Here is a 17,019-nt window from a genome sequence, read left to right on the forward strand (position 1 = left end):
TAAAGCCATGCTGACAACTTAAGAGATGGAGACATTTGAATTATTTCAGTTACCACCATTTTTAATCTCATCATCTAGCCTTGGTCAAAGTAATAGAGTAAATTCTGTGAATGGATCAATCAAAGTGTTTAATTAAAAACATAATGCTTTTAAAATTTTTGACCAGCTGATTTGCCTTGTGGATATAGATTTGTAGCTTGCAACAGGAGTACTAGTATGACCTGAGCAGAAGAAACTTGAATCCTTTTTCTGTGGGATGCATCTCAGAGGGAGACTCCTGTCTGAATATATCTGGGCCAGAATCAGGCTATAAAGCTATTCCGTAACATTATCCAGCAATGACACTGATACGTGTTGTTGAATAAGTTTTAGTTGTACTTCATCACTCTACAGAGTGTAAAGAACAGAACTACAACAGGAACACAGGACCAATGAATCTCTCTCCCTTGTGATCGACTTTAGTTGTATTTTGTTCTTGTCCAGTGGCTAGTGGAATTGCATTTGAGATAGAAGACTTCAGTAATAAATATACAGTCTTGTAAAAACAGTTTCAATGACTAAATATGCTTGTTTGGGTTCGATTAACTGAGAAATCTGCCAATCCTACTTGAACAATATCCCATAGGACTGTAATCTACCCAGTCAGGTCTGAAGCAGACTACTTACTAATTATTGAAAAGAATAAAACAGGAGAAAAGATAAGGGATAAATAAAGAAAGTCACCAAAAAACCCACCAAAACAACAACAAAAAACACCCAAATCCCCACCCAAACTGTATTCAGTTTATTTAGAGGCCTAAGTTGACAGAGACTTACCTGTAAATTCAACCTTGCCCTGTGAATTGTCCTATTGATTTCAGTGAAATGTCCCAAAACATGGAGAGCTAAGCATGTAATGTATCATTGCAGGACCAAGACTTTCTTCAGCCTAAATTTTTTCATTTTAGAATAACATCTGAACACCCTTTAAAAAGTTTCAGATAACATATTAAAATGTTGAGTTTTAAGGGCAAACTATCAAAATCTCTTCTATCATTTTTCCCTGTTTATCTTAGCGTTAAGAGACTCCAAGATGACACCTCAGTCTGAAAAACAAAGATACGCTTTAAAAACCTGTGGAGGTGATCTGTGAGACCTGCTCCAAGACCTCCAGAGAAGGTAACAATTTTAGACAGCTCAACTTTTGTGCATTCAAAGTTTCATCTCAGATAAACTTTTATACCTCTCATCTACAAAGTAGTCAGTATACTACTGCTAGGTCTGATGTGGAAAGGGAAAATGGGCAATAATAGAATCTTAGAATACATAGGGTTGGAAAGGGCCTTAAGATCATCTAGTTCCAAGCTCCCTGCCACGGGCAGTCCCTGCCTTACCCTAGACCATGTCCTCTAAGTCTCTGTCCAACCTGGCCTTGTCTGTGATTGCAAGAATTTGAGCCAGAGAAATAAAACATTTTCACTGAAATAAAACAGTAAGCAAAGGGCATATGATAACTGTCATGAGAAATAATGTTGGTTGCCCAGTACAACAGGTCGCACCGCAGTTTGGATTGAGACTATTTTGTGGGTTTAGTTGATACTTGCTTATTTGCTTCATGAACCTTTGTAACACTTTTCATGGGTTTAGAATTGTTTATATTTTTATTTACCAAGTTTCTAAAATCAAGTAATTTCATATTTATATGTGTATTAGACAAGAAATACTTGTAAAAATGTAGTAGATGCCAACTGGCAAGCCCCACTTGGATATAAAATCCTTGTTTTCAGTAAGGTAATTCAGTAAGTTGAGATTCTGTTAATAACCTGTTCAGCAGTAGAGAGTTATTTCATTATTCCCTTCTTCCAAGATCTCCAAGTGCACTCACATATCCTGGAAAAGAAAGAATAAAAGGCACGTTTCTTCCATGAACAGTATTTTTCTCTGACAGTGTAGTTCCATTGATTTCAAATGAGTTGCTCGGGTTTCAGAATGTAGTTGAATTGTGCTTATCATTTGGGATGGATTGTTCATTGACAATGAAGCTGTTTCATGTCCATTTACTGCTGTTCATGAAATATGTTGTGCTTATTAAACATTTAACCATTAATAAGTTGTATTGAAGGAATCTGGAGCAGTGTAAAACCAAAAAATTACAAAATAAGGACTGCAGTAATTTTCTTCTTTTTTATAGTCCCAGGCTTCATATCAACTGATGTGAAATAAGAAGCTCACATGGTCTTTAATGAGACAGATTATATTTATCATTGTTGTCAACTCTACTGAAAACGTTGTACTTTAATGGTTAGAACTTTAATGGTTCAAAACTGGCCTAAGCACATCTTGACACAGAAATGAGAGAAGTCTAAATTACCTTGTGTGATGCATTTTTATTGGGAAAGAAAATATTTCTGTCTGCCTTGCAGGTGCTTAAGTGTATGAGAACCTGAATCAAAATATTCTCTCTACCCATAGAATTGTCTGAAGTAAATCATGTTACCAGCTGTATGTCTAGTGAAAGACTGGTTTCAAATAACTGACAAATTATTTTACTATCAAAATGCTGAGGAAATTTGTTGCTCAGGAGCAATTCCTACTAACCTCACTGATGACTAAAGCAGTGTCCTGGGTTCACCAGTAGCAGTCATTTTTCTCCTTCTTAGTAGCTGGTGCAGTGCTGTGGTTTTGACTTTCAGCCTGGGAACAGCGCTGATAACACCGATGTTTTTAGTTGTTGCTCAGTAGTGTTTACTCTGACCAAGGGCTTTCTGAGCCTCGTGCTCTGCCAGGGAGGGAGGGGAAGCTGGGAGGAAGCAGAGACAGGACACCTGACCCAAACTGATCAAAGGGGTATTCCATACCACAGCACGTCATGCCCAGTATATAAACTGGGGGCAGTTACCTGGATTGCTGCTCAGTCGGGCTGGGTGTTGGGCAGCAGGTGGTGAGCAGTTGTATTCTCTTCCCTTCTTATTTCCCTTATCATTGTTATTATTGGTGGTAGCAGTAGTGATCTGTGTTATACCTTAGTTACTAAACTGCTCTTATCTCAACCCATGGGAGTTACATTCTTTTGATTCTCCTCCCCATCCCTCCAGGAGTGGAGGGAGGAAGGCGGGGGGGGGGGGGGGGGGGGGCGGGGAGTGGCTCACAAAACACAAGTGATGTGTTTGTTTTTTTTTAAGAAAAATCAAAAGGAATCCTTTCTTTTACAAGATGTAAAGACTTGAAATGAAACTGGGCTCTGTTCCATCATTGTCCAACTCCCTTTATTAAACAGTTTGGCTTCCTTCAAAAATTATATATGAAAAATTATGAAAGTTATAGTTATGGCACATTGTGTATTTTGCCCTATAGAAACAGGTTATTTATTATTTTCCTTTTCAAATGCTCCACTGAAAGACATACTTTTCTTAAATAATAATCTGGGGTATGCCTTCAGTCTCCCTCATGTCTGCCAGTGCAGGATTTGTTTTTTATGGGATATGGAGAATGCATGCAAAAGTTCTACTTGTGCTTCAGTGTTTAAGCTCATATGTGAATAGCAGTGGAAATAGAGGTCTGGAGGTATGCTCAAAGAAAGCCAGACTGTTTCTTACTGCTGTCAAATCTTTTGAGGTCTTTAATGTGAGAATTGCCGTATCTGCCAGTCTGTCTGCCTGCTTGTCTCCGTAGGCCCTTGGTCTCCTCATTAACCTAGTTGTTATGCAAATTTCTGGCACCAGAGATCAAAAGAAGAGAAGTTCATCAACATAGTGGATTTCCTTCAGTGTGCAGCAAAAATATTAGGGGGCAGAATGTCACTAAGTTTTTAGAGCAAGGTAGATCTCACAAAGAGGCCTCTTGCAAAATCCTAATATTTGTATAAAGGCTTGACACTTAGGTAATGTCCCTTCTTCAGCACAGATGATAAATAAGTATTTTACAAATACCCAGGCTTATTGGACAAACAATTCAATAGATATGATCACATTTCAGTAATGCATGTGAATGCAGTTTTAAGTACCTCATATTTTGCCCATTTCTATTCCCTTGATAGCTTAAACAGAGATTACTTTGTCTGGCCAAGGGTGTTCACTGTGAGTCAGTGACATCTGATCTGTCCTGACGCTTGATAGCAGAATCTGTATTCTGTCCCAGGGCCAGCACTCAATATATTGGTTGCTAAAGAAGAAAGTGTACATGAGTTTTCTATACCAGGATTAATGGAAGTGTAAATATGGAAGTATCTTTGGTCTATAGTTCAAAGGAAAGTACAGAAGTAAAACATGTTTGAAGAGGAAGATACAGATGACGTGAAGGATTAATGCAAAAGACTTGAGTGTACTTGCTTAGGATTTCTCATTAACAGTCAGATGTGCTTTTAATTCAGCTATCTCTTTAAAGATGAAGGCTATCTTTTCAGATGTTTCATCTGCATCTTCTCTGCTTTTCCAGCTACCTCTGATGGGCTACCTGGTTGATGATTAGAGATCCACTGCTCACTGTTGATCTTGTTTTCCCGAGGGATGACTCTTTACCAGACTACTATCACTTCAGCTGAAGGCTTTCTCTAAATTTCCTTTTCTAAAGAAGATAGCAAGAGCATGGCTGAGGTTAATCTTGGATGTTTATGAGCCTTCCTGGGGTTAGTGTGTACCAAAATATTAGAAAAAGATCTTAACAGAGGATAAGAAGTAGTAGAGAAGGACAAATGTAGAACAAAGGCACAAGCAATCATAAAGCAATATATATTTGTCAGACTTCCTTGCTAACTTACTTTAAATAAACCTCCCATATTACATCTCAGAGGACTCCATTACATTCTGTACTTTATCACTACTCCGAATTATATCTTGAATGAAATGGCTTTTTTTGTGCGTTAATGGTTATAAGCAATTAATGGTTACTTCACCAATTAATGGTTACTCTCCATCTCTCAATTCCTTCCCCCCCCTTTTCTCTTCCTTGAAACTAGCTGTGAAATAAATCCTTGTGCTCACCAGAAACAGATACGAATGAGAATACCTTGTTATTGCAATGTCAATATTCTAGTCCAAGACAGGTGATACGAGACACTTTGACATGAGAGAGGATTATTCTGCAACTTTGCAAATACTTTGATAACAGAGAACAGCCAGAAGTAAAATGCAAATTCAAGACTGTAGATATTAAGGTGAATGAGAATTTATACTGCTAGAAGCAAGTGAAAGGAACTTTGTGTACTATACACACTGCATTTCTGTTCAGGCTCAGGTAAGATTTTTGTTGGTGATTTGCAGAGTCACCTGCAGAAATTAATGACTAAAATAATTTCAAGTGATAAATATGCTAGAGAAAGTGTGGTCTCCTTTGGGGACTTCCTGCAATCAGTCAGAAAGACAGCAATTTGGCCAGTTATGCACCTTACTCTAATATTGACTAATGTTGTAGTCTGAGGGGAGGATCTAAGGTTCTCAATCTGCTTCCTAGCTGGAAGTGTCTGCAGGATGGATATCTATACTTCACTTAACAGGAGCCTCACCAGACAAGCTAGACTGTGTAGTCTATAGACCTGGTAACCATTTCCTACCTGATGCTGACTCCCTTGAAATAAGTAACAACATGGTACACAAAAGTAGAAACAACAGGATTAAATTTGCTTATTATGAAATCTTGTGACAAAAATGTGGAAACCACACGTAAATCATATGGGATAAACATCATCATGATGCATTGAAAAATCATTTGGCTGCCTCTTCCTAATACCTTTTTCTGACTCCCCTTGGGAGCATCACACCGGTGGGATACCAGACTTCAGAAATCTAGACTTTTTATTAATGTAAGTGGAATTATTGCTTATTTTCCCTCTTTCTTTTGTTGTCTTTAAGATCATTATTGTAAAACAAAATTCTCCCACTGTTGTGTAGAGCACATCATATCCTTGACTGATTTACTAGCATCAGTAATAGCTGCTGAACTCTGTCTAGAGCACTATAGTCAGAGACTGGGTCTCCACAGAAGCTTTAAAAAGCACGCCAGCTGTCACAACCACTTTTAAAACACAGTAAGAAAAATCTTTGCATATCTGGGCTGTCCTCAAAACCTTTGAGATTTGTTCTCAGTCTTTACAAACCTGAGAACAGGTTGTTCTGTTTCTTCTCCTTTTTTCTTCCTTATTTTTGTACAAAGAGATCTTAATACTTGACAAGAGCTCATATAGAGATATTGGTAATAGAAGCAAATAAGCATTGAGATGGTCATTGTAGCTGTCAGAACATGGAAGAAGTCTAACAATGGGTTGACATGCACAATGTATCAAAAATAGCATAGAGAGAAATTGAAGTGATCCTTGTCATACACAATTTGCATGACTTTTTTTTTCCTATATTGAGAAAATTTTGCCAGAAGATGGAAAATCCTAACAGTTTCCCCTATTACAAAATTCAGAGGCAACCCTCTGGTGATCCAAGTCTCTAAAATAGGTTTAATTATTGATAATTAAAATAATTTGCTAGCAATCTGCCTGACAATTTATATCAGTCAGCAATTGATTACTTCATAAATAAACCTGTTGTAGTTGCTTTATTTTTTTCCTCCTTTTTGTGTGCCATTCTGAAATAATTAGAAATTATAAATTAAAGCAAAATGTCATCATAAATATTAAAGTAAAACCATTTCAAAGCTCAACAATACCATGTCACCAACTTGAATGGAAAAAATATTTCTTTAATAACAAACTCCCACCAGAAATCTGGAGATATCTTAATCTTAATTCTTACTCATCTCTCGCTGTCCAATATTAATTTCCATTTATGTTTGCTTCTATACTTGAATGCTGGTACTGCATTTTAATAAATTCTAACCCTTTTCTGTCTTTAAAAATGTATTTCTTATGTGCTAGCATACAGTCTTTCTGTAAACATAATTTTTCAATGTGACTTTTCAGCTTCATTAATTTTACATGAAGAAATCAAACCATAAAAGCATTCTTTTTAATGATACCACAAGACATGAAATATACCTTGTAAAGTCAGACAAGACTCAGGTAGTCATCTTAATGAGTTGTTGTTTCCTAAGTGGGGTAGTAAAAGGTGAGGTGACATTTCAAAGAAACTATAGGTTGATTTTAACCTCACTGATCTAAAGATTCGTTAGGAACTCAATATTCTGAATTCAGTGTGATCTATCACTTCTAGGATGTTGTACTTCAGAGTCTTGCATGAGAACTGATACCTTTTTATGCTCTTGTCACGTTGAGACTTGATCCTTGCTAATTTGGTGTTTATAAATGGAATGTTGAATTGCAAACTTTCTGTAGAAATCTGAACTGAAAGCATGGTAAACAATCTCCAAGACAACCGCAAGTCCATATTACTTCAACTTTTAACTGAATTCCAAATGATTTTGATATATTTTTGAAGGTAGCCAATGGTCAAAAAAATGTGGAAACTTACAGCTGCCACAGCAGTTGCTACCTGTGGCAATTCATGTTTAATGTACAGAGTTGTAGTGTCTAATGAAGTAAAGAATAATGAGACATATTACTGTCCTGTGCTATTGCACAGGTACTTCAGGAAACATATTTTGTTCTAACTTTGAATGCCTGTGTCAAAAGATGATCATCCAAATGCAAAGAACATTGCAACGATGTCTCTGACAGGAAGAGCAGGGTAAGAATGCGTGTATGTATATTCATTTATTGCTGTTTCTCGGCATATTCTCCAACATCAAGCAGCCTGTGATCATCAAGTTCCTGAGCAAGAAGTCGTATTTTTTATTTAATGGCTATGTAGCGAAGATTTTACATAGGTCTATGCAAATATGAAGACGCATAAGAAAGTGTGAAGTGGGATTTAAAAGCTTGGCACCTTTTTGTTTTTATAGATGCTTTGAAGCCACAGCTGTGAGCATCTAAATGTGAGACAACTTCTTTAATGGTCTAATTAATGACAGAGGGGAATGGGGCAATTACAAAAATAGAACTCTAATTTAGGCAGAGTCACAGTCTTTTTGCCAGGTTCTCTATCAAGGTGGTTATTTTCCCCTTTTTCAGTGAAACAGAATCAATCCTCAACCCAAGAGATTATACTGAGGCAGGTGCTAGCAGATTTATACCACCTGTCTCCATAATTTCTCTGAAGCAGCCTCATCGTGTGTACCACCTGAGGAGCTGTTTTAAAATGTCTTCAACTTATATATTGCTATTTGCCCTAATGGAATATAAAGCATTTTACAAATTACATCACTTTCTTTGCCACTGAATTACAGCTGTCTCTGGAGATGTACAACAGGCTTTTTGGCAGTAGGTAGGAGAACTTGGGCAAAAACGGAAATGTTCAGTCTGCAGGAAGAAAAGCAGAATACACACTAAGATGTGAATTTGGCCACAGCATTTGGAGTGAAGTACTACTATGAAAAATGCTTATGAAGAATAGCACTTGTTTGCAAGTACTTTCCAGATATATCACAGCAGAAAACACAAACGTGCTTTCCTGTCAGTCAGGTTTTAGTGCAAGAAAAGATACTAGAGTCATGCTTCATCACCTTGCTGGCTTGAGTAAAATCCTGATAAGAGATGGTGAAGTTTGATTTTTTTCTTATAAAAAAAAACCCACCCAAAACTATACTTTATAATAAAATATGCAACCTAAAACTAATTGAGTTTGTATATGTGTGAAATATATTTATATTATTCTCACTTTTGGTTGATGAAAAATCTTTGAGGATTCTTGATACCAGTAAAAAAAGGGGGACCCTAAATGAGACTGGTGGACTATTTGGTTGAAAACATATTTGGAGTGGAGAAAATGTGATGCTGTACACTTGAAACTAGTCAGGGAATATTTTTAGAGCTTTTAGCCACGGCACAATTGTGTAAAGTTCAATTGATAGTTGATTCTAAAAGTTCTGTAATGACTCAGAATAAAAAACTTACTCCAAAGTCACTGTAGTCTCATAATTTGTCCACTACATATGTTATACTGCTTCATATTACTAACCTGTTTAAAGTTACTTGAATAAAGCTATTTTGTGGTACAAGCTGCTTGCTTTTTTGTTTTTGTTTTTTATATATTTCTACTTTTTAAGGTGAAATTAGGATAAAAGATGTAGAAATCAACATTTTGGGCAGAATTGATAGCTACACATTTGATGTCTCCTATTGTATTCCTTGGCAGGCTACAGTTTGCTGTAGGATCTAAACAACAGAGATAGGAATTGTTTTTAAGTAGATTCAGGCTTCCATCCATTTTCCACCAAATTATGACTGCATTTGGGTACTTAACTGTATCTATCATGGCAGCTTCCTACTCGTTCCTCACTTCTGTAGACAGGTAGCACAAGTGCTACACAGCTCTCGCCTACTACTGCTTTTCCATGGTGTAAACTAGAGGAGGAAAAGAGTAGATCAGTTTGTACAGAACAAATGTATTTGCAGTAGACTGGTAAATTACCATTTTTCTTGTCCCTGACAGAGGAAGAGAGCTTTTTAAAATGTTATGATGCAAATCTGACTCCAGGGTTCTGTTCCTCCTTAGGTATTGAGAACAGTGTCCAAAAATCCCAACCGTACCAGTTTGTATCACTTGAGTTCCCCTGAATATTCTTCCATTCACCATCATTAGGTTTCTAAGAAGTTAGATAGGAAGGAAAACTTCTACAAATACTGAAAAATAAGAACTTTATGCATTAAAAACTTAAGAATCAATTTATGTATACAGTCCCACTGAGCAATGTGTCATTATTGAATTCTCATAAAGATACATGCTGAGCTATTTACAGGATAAACTAAAGTAATTAGCTGTATCTGTTGTAATTTGGAGTCAGTCAGTATGTCATCTGAGATAATTGTGTTGCAATACAGATCATTTTCTTGAATAGCAGATACTGCATGGGATTACTTATCTGCTAGTATAATGCTGCTTCTCCACATAAAAATTTCCATGATGACTAGAAAGCTAAGATATTGCAATGATTGAGAAAAACTTTAACAAATTGAGTTAATTTTAACATTGTTTCTGTTATTCATATGACTGTAATAATTCTACCTTTGTTTTATGTTTTTCATGGTTTTGTTACAGAAAAGCAGTCTCTGTTTGAAGAAGGAGAATCAAAATTTATCTCCTGGTACAATTCCACTGAAGTCAGCAGAGGTACTGCAAGCTTGACTGTCTGGAAATTTCTTCTTCCAGGTGTGTAATTCTACTTATACTTCATTTATTGTAGGACATGGGGAAATTATTAAGGAAATATCCGTTGGAAAATGCAAATTGTTTACACAGAAATAAACACATAAAAGAATGCATTGGTTCTTATTGGAGGATTTCGTTCTGTTTTTGCATGTAGTCTGACTTGATTAGCTCTCTTCTACTAACTCATTTATTTGAATAAAAATTAGCTAAATGATTGTCAACCCTTTTGTTTCAAAATTTCTAGCTTAGCACCCAAGCCGAGGCCAGTATTAAGGTTGGGCTTAGGACAGAGATAAGCACTTGAGCTGCAGTGGGAGTGAGGCTAGAAAGGGGCTGCATGAGTACCGTGTAGGCTGGAAAAAGAATCATCCCCTAAGAAGTTTCTTATCCTTAGGGTCCCTTGTGATCCTCAACTCCAGCTCAGCTATTAACGAAGTTTATGCAGAAATAGTTCTTTTATTTACTTGGGCTGTCATGCATCTGGCTGATGGTGGGAGTTTAATTTGGAACGTGGCTTATTTTCATGGAGGCTATTCTGAATGAAGAGTTCCTGGTTCCAAGGCTGAAGGGCTCTGTTTTCCTGGCAGTACTCAATGTGTTAAATTAAATGTCTCTGGGTCAGCTTCCAGCTGGTGAAGGCAGACACCTGTGGTAGATTTCAGCATTTAAAAATAAAACACCTACTGCAGCAGCAGGGTGCCACAGAGCAGCTGAATTTGATGCCAGTGTCTGTGGCAAAAATTAAGGCACTTCTACAGGGTGATACAGGATTATAGACTGAAGGTCTGGACTAGAAACTGCCCAGGTCTACTGTTCATACATGGTGAGTTTATTGAGCACCAAGCTAAAAATTAAGAGCCCTTGTGAGCTTCTGGATGTTTGGTGGTGAGGTCTGTAATCAGGTGGTTTGAAAAGATGACAGCAATTGGGGCCTCTTGTTTCAATAGTCAAGCAATGGCCAGTGTATGGTGACACATTGTGGTTCTGAACTGGCCTCCAGTTAGGAAAATGTGAGTCTTCATGCCGCCACCTCCAATATCCCACCTAGGTAGTGTAACAGTCAGGCTGTGACTGGGCACAAGCAAGCAAGGATAGAAGAGCCAAAAGGCTGTAGGATCCAGACACAAAGATGTACCTGTCTACCCTTAGGACAGGGCTTTGAACAGAAAAGAAGATTAAAATTGTTTTTCTGTTTTCATTTACGTCTATGTATTTTTATACAGTTTCAGTATCATTTAAATGTTTTTTTCCTATACCTTGGATATTTTGGCACTTCTGTACGACAACTTTGAATCCAAAGCCATGCAAGTGTTGGGTCCTGAAGGCTTCTCTGTTAGGCTGTTGTGAAAAAAAGTGAGAAACCTCCATTTGGTTAGTTATGGCTTGAGAAAAAAATAATTGTACAGTGCTGCTTTGGGGGAATTAGTAGTTAGGTGTGTTTCTGCAAAAGACTGAATTGTCAAAAAGCTTAGAACCAGAATTAGCTGCTGCTGAGCATTACCTAAACCTTACGATGTGCCTTCTGAGTATGGCACTGCCAGTGATACAGGGTTGGTTTTCAGCAAGGAGGATACTAACTATTAAAGGTCAAAAGCTGACTGAAGGACTGCATGCTACACAAAGTACATCGGGATTAGCATTTCTGTAGTCATATCTGATGGTGGACACCTGATGCCCATTGCCAAGCTAGAGGACCAAGGCCAACCATGATGCAGCCTTGAGAGCAGCATCATAGGAAGGCTATGTAAAGCACAGATAGGTTAAACTGTTCTAAAGCTATGATGTTATTTTAGTTGAACCTGCTCACTTTGTCCACATCTTCAATAGTAATACCAGTTGTAAAATAATGATTTTGGTATGGACATTAATGGGTAAGTCAAACTTAAAAAATTCTGTGCAACTGAGCCAAGCTCTAAGAAACAATATTTATGATAGTAGTGACTGATGAACTCAGCTGGGAGTAGTAGAGCATTAATAAGGATGCTAATTATCTAATATAAAGGTGATCCTGCCTCTGAATGGAAGTCTTTTCTAGGAATAAAATGCCTTAAAAAGTCTTTTCTAGTAATGCAAAGGCATGTAAAGTGGGGAATTCCTTCTGTGTCTTCTAGAATGGGAATTTTGCAAGAAGATGTTAATGTACACAAAGGCATGTATCCCATGGGCCTGCTTTTAGCTCTTAAACACATTGTTGTGAGAGCATGGGGAAGCCAAATTGCATTCAAAGACTACAGTAGGTTATAAATCCCACAGTATTATACTGTTTAGCTAATTTACTTTATGAATAAGCTGCTATCAGTTTGGTTTAAAAAAAACTTACAGTATTTTGGAAAAAAAAAAAAAGAGAAGTGGGAAGCCTATATAGAACTTATTGGTAGGCCTCACAGATGGTTTCCAGTTACTCAGCTATATCCTGGCACCCTGACAGGAATGGTTTTTGCATTAGCCTTGAATTTTCCTTTATGCATTCAATGTGAACGTCCAGTAAAATCACGGCCTACTGGAGAGTGGACTAACCTTTGTCACATCATCTTTGATTAAGTGGACTTGAGGGAATTTACCAATGACCTTGTTTTGACTTCTTTTGGGCTCAGTTTGTGACAAAATAAATTCATACTTGTTTAGGATTCCCACTAAGAACTGCACCACATACTGTTACTGTTTTCTTTCCATTACCTCTGAATGTGGTGCTTGATACTGATTAATTGCCTCTCCTTTCTGTTTGCCAGGTGCATTTGCCAGGTCTCATCTCTGATAATAGACACCACTATCTGTCTTTATATATATTTTTATATTACTGAATTAACTGTTTGTGCTCTAAATCCCACACAGCCTGAACGATGACTCAGAATTTAACTGAGCCTGTGCTGCGCATGTGTCTGAGGGGCTGAGGATATGGCTGTGAAGGCTTATTAAAGTTGTTTGCTCTGCCGCTTCTCGTCCCACAGCAATGGGATTAACTTAATAAGATGCAAGCATAAATACTGCAGTGATACAGGCATTATAAGGGTCAAACTTACGAAATCTGGTGCAACTGTAGCTGCTTTTAGATAATTCACACCACAAACATTCACATTGCATGCTTGCTGTTTATGCTTCCACCTGCTTCCTTCAGCATTATGCTCAGAGCTAGAAAGTGGGTCTGAAATGGGTTTGTGACAACTTTTACTCTTTCTTAAAAAAAGGAAATAATATCAACCCAAAATATTGATAAAATATTTACTATTTAGTTTTATTTACTGCATAACCTTCAATACTCTAAATCGGCAGACTATGCATAAAATACAAATGAATCTTCAATTACGTTATCAGAATGCCAAGACCTTTATTTCACATTTTCCTTCTTGTTAGCACAAAAACATGAACCTGATAATAATCTACCTTTATTAAGAAAAAAAGATTTGTTTACAGGTTGCAATGGACACACAATAAAACAACCTGTATTCTACGCGTCCTATCTGTTGCACGTCCTGATGAGGTTTTCCACTCTATTTTCTACTTTTGTTTAAGCGAATGTTATGTACCTAATTGTTGAATTCAACCACTGTAAAAGATACAGATATCCACACCCCCCCTTTGTGTGGTTTCATTTACAATGACACTGGGACCAATTTCTCTATTAATTGATGACTCTCAATCTGTTGATCATACATACTCTGTCCTGGAAAGTGGAGTTAGGAATACCCTAGTTATTTAACTAGGAATTAGGAATACCCTAGTTATTTAACAACTTCTAGGCAAATCTAGCCCATATACAGAGAAGTAGGTTTCAGTGGTTATTTGTAAAGATGATGCCTGGAAATCAGCCTGGAATCTGAAAGCCATCATTCAACCTTCCAGGCTCAGGAGCCACAGAATTTGCCATGGGAGCTTAAAATAGCATCTCACTACTTTGATAGCCACCTCTTCAAACTTCTGTAAGACCTGTATGTCTAATTCATTTAGCCTGTTCGGAACCCTTCAGGCTCTAATAATTGTGTTAATAATTTGGGAACCAAATGTATCTCCCAGATACATTATCTATTCAGTGCTAACAGAAATAACATTTACTATCTTCAGTCAAATCAGCTGGGGCATGATATAAATCATTACAAAGATGCCACTTGATGAATAAGCAGCTGTTTATTTTGGGTTTTTTTGGTAGGCTCTTGTCACTGGAATTATTCATTGAAAGTAATTGTAGAGGTGGTTCTGTGATACTTTCACTGAGTAAGGGACAAAGATAAACCTCTTTTATCAAGCTTTCTAGGAACAGGAGTTGTGGACAGTGGCCAGTGGCCCGGTCAAATCTGGGTTGTTTTCTTGCTTCTAGGAGAATTGAGAAAGTTTTTGAAATCTCATCTGGTTAAAAAGTATCTTCAGTTTAATTATCCCAAGCACAGAATACATTTCTGAGGAGGTAACAGTTTCATCACTGTGTCACCCACGGTTGCAGTATTTAACCCTACATACCCCAAGGCTTATTTTAAACCTTTCTTCACTTTCCACACTGTATTCTGCCTGAGAAAAAATGAGAATGGAATTAACCTCATTCTGAGACTGATAAAAATCTAGACGTCTTCTTTTACCTCGCTTTCCAGCCCTATGTGCCTTTCTATTCACATAATAAACTTCTAAAGTTCTGTAGGTGCTTTGGGAGCTGTCAGATACAAGGAGAGGACAATGGAGAGGAAGGGGGTGGTTGTGTCCTGTTGCTAATGTCGGAAATGCCAGCTTTTCTTCAGAACAGGGAAATACAGGAAGAGGGTGGGTTGTCACACTTAAATTTGTCGGATGTTCGTCAAAAGGTAAATACTAAAAACTACTGTGTTAGCCAAACCACCCCAAAGATTCAGACAAACAAAACTTTCAGAAATGTTACAGGAATGCATTATTCAAAGCATAAGCAGATGCCTTGTGCCCTATTCTCTTTTATGGTCCTAACTTGTGAAACATGTACCATGGTGCAGAGTAGACAGGGAGTCCCACTTGGCTCTGTCAGGAAGGGACTTGGCCTGTAAAAAGAGTTATGGCATTAGTTACCTGAATGGATGCCCCCGTGGGGTATAGTTAAGCTGTTTCTTAAGAGAGCTAAGTCATACAGTTTAGGATGGAGCTTTTCAACGTCAGGTTTTTATTTTTCGTGGAAAGCTGAAGATCTCCAGCAAGCCCCACTCTTGATTTAAGGTTGGCATCATTTCTCATCAAAAATGAAAGTATGTGCTGTGTCATTAGGACTTGGGTATCTCTAGAAGCTATGCAAATATATTCTTCAGCTACATATCCCCAAACAAGGGGGGAACCTCTGGTATCAAACCAGGCTTTGCAGCTGCTTTCTTTTGAGAGTCTGAAACAAAAGTCTGGGCACCAAAATTTACATTTGATTTACACAAATTAGAATTACATTTCGGATCTTTGCTAGTTGCCAGCAGGGTAACTTAGGTGGAGTCTGACAGGGTGAGATTTGAATTAGCTGAACTTCTGAATCTTCCTGATGTTTCTCAATTGCTGTTTGTCACTCCTGCAAAGCTCTGATATCCCCCGAGGAAGTTCAAAATCCAGTGGACCTTAGACAGTCATGAATCCACATATGACAGTTTTCTCAGCATGTCATGTTAAAATTCTGAAGAAAAAATGTAACCCAACAGTTTGTGAAGGGAATAGAAAACACTAGAAATAATTAACATACTTTATTCTTTTAAAATCATGACTTTCTTTTTTGAAAGAAAAAAGGTGTAGAAAATTCTTCTTTCCAACAGAACAAATAAATATGACAAGAGTAAGAAAGTTGAGGTTGCTTTGGAACAGAAGAAAATAAAGAGGCCAAAGGAAGGAGAAATATGCAGATACCAAGAGAAAGAAAATAAAGAGGCCAAAGGAAGGAGAGATATGCAGATACCAAGAGAAAGAATGAAGGAACAAAATGTACAGCACATTTTGAAGCACTTACATTTGCAACAGCCATTCCCCAACCATTCTGCAAGTTATATGACTGAGAAATTTGAATCTTGACTGCTGATCAGTGAAGTGGCATGTCCACTGGCAATAGTCCCATGTCAAATGCACTAGCATGAATAATAACGACATAAAACCTGTTAATATATTAATTAATATAGCACCTCAGACTGTGAAGCTTCACATAGAGTTAATTATCACCATGTTAATGAGTGGTGTGATGGTAAATACAGAGTGGGTAAGTACATTTCATTGGTGCATTTAAGAAGTTAGGTATTCATTATAGTGCTTAAATTAGAAGTGAATAACCTCCATATTCCCACAGTTCCTCTCATCCACACTGTTAGCAATTGCACTGCACTGTGGATGCAAATAATTAAAAGCTGTTCATTAACAGATATTAGCTGTCTCTGTGTTAAGGTGTCTCAAGTGTAGTGTCACTATTGTGTATCATTTCTGTACACAGGAATAGTTTGCTTTTCTTTATCTAAAAAAATTTGGGGAAAACACGAAGAAGAATGGAATCTTCAGTTTCTTGACTTCCAGTCTTTGATGTTTATGAACGTCCATCAGACCTAGGAAAAATAGCAAGCTGAATCTAGAAATATGTTCTTTTCAACAGTCTTGGGCCTGCTGCTTTAATTAATGTTTTCAGTACCCAGGAGCCAATTTACAAAAACAGCTTCAGCAGATTACAGGCAATAGAGCCTCGGTAATGAGAAGATAAAGCACAGAGGACTCTTAATTTCCAGGCAACCCTATGATAAACCTGGCTTCATAGAATCACAGAATAGTTAGGGTTGGAAAGGACCTTAAGATCAACTAGTTCCAGCCCCCCTGCCATGGGCAGGGACACCTCACACTAAACCATGTCACCCAAGGCCTTGTCCAGCCTGGTCTTGAACACTGCCAGGGATGGAGCATTCACAACCTCCCTCGGCAACCCATTCCAGTGCCT

General features: G+C 37.6%; 1 long non-coding RNA gene across 1 annotated transcript in view; it reads left to right on the forward strand.

Moving 5' to 3' along the window:
• LOC133280530 (uncharacterized) overlaps nucleotides 1-17,019 on the forward strand; it is a 41,728-nt gene that overhangs the window by 21,549 nt on the left and 3,160 nt on the right. Inside the window, exon 3 of the long non-coding RNA XR_009747205.1 lies at nucleotides 10,025-10,127. This is a non-coding gene — a long non-coding RNA (uncharacterized LOC133280530). The remainder of the gene's footprint in view (nucleotides 1-10,024; nucleotides 10,128-17,019) is intronic.

This window comes from Pezoporus flaviventris, unplaced genomic scaffold (genome assembly GCF_033815535.1).
Source record: "Pezoporus flaviventris isolate CSIRO_AGI_PZ_B2104156 unplaced genomic scaffold, CSIRO_AGI_Pfla_v1 ptg000083l, whole genome shotgun sequence".
In the NCBI taxonomy this organism is placed as follows: domain Eukaryota; kingdom Metazoa; phylum Chordata; class Aves; order Psittaciformes; family Psittacidae; genus Pezoporus; species Pezoporus flaviventris.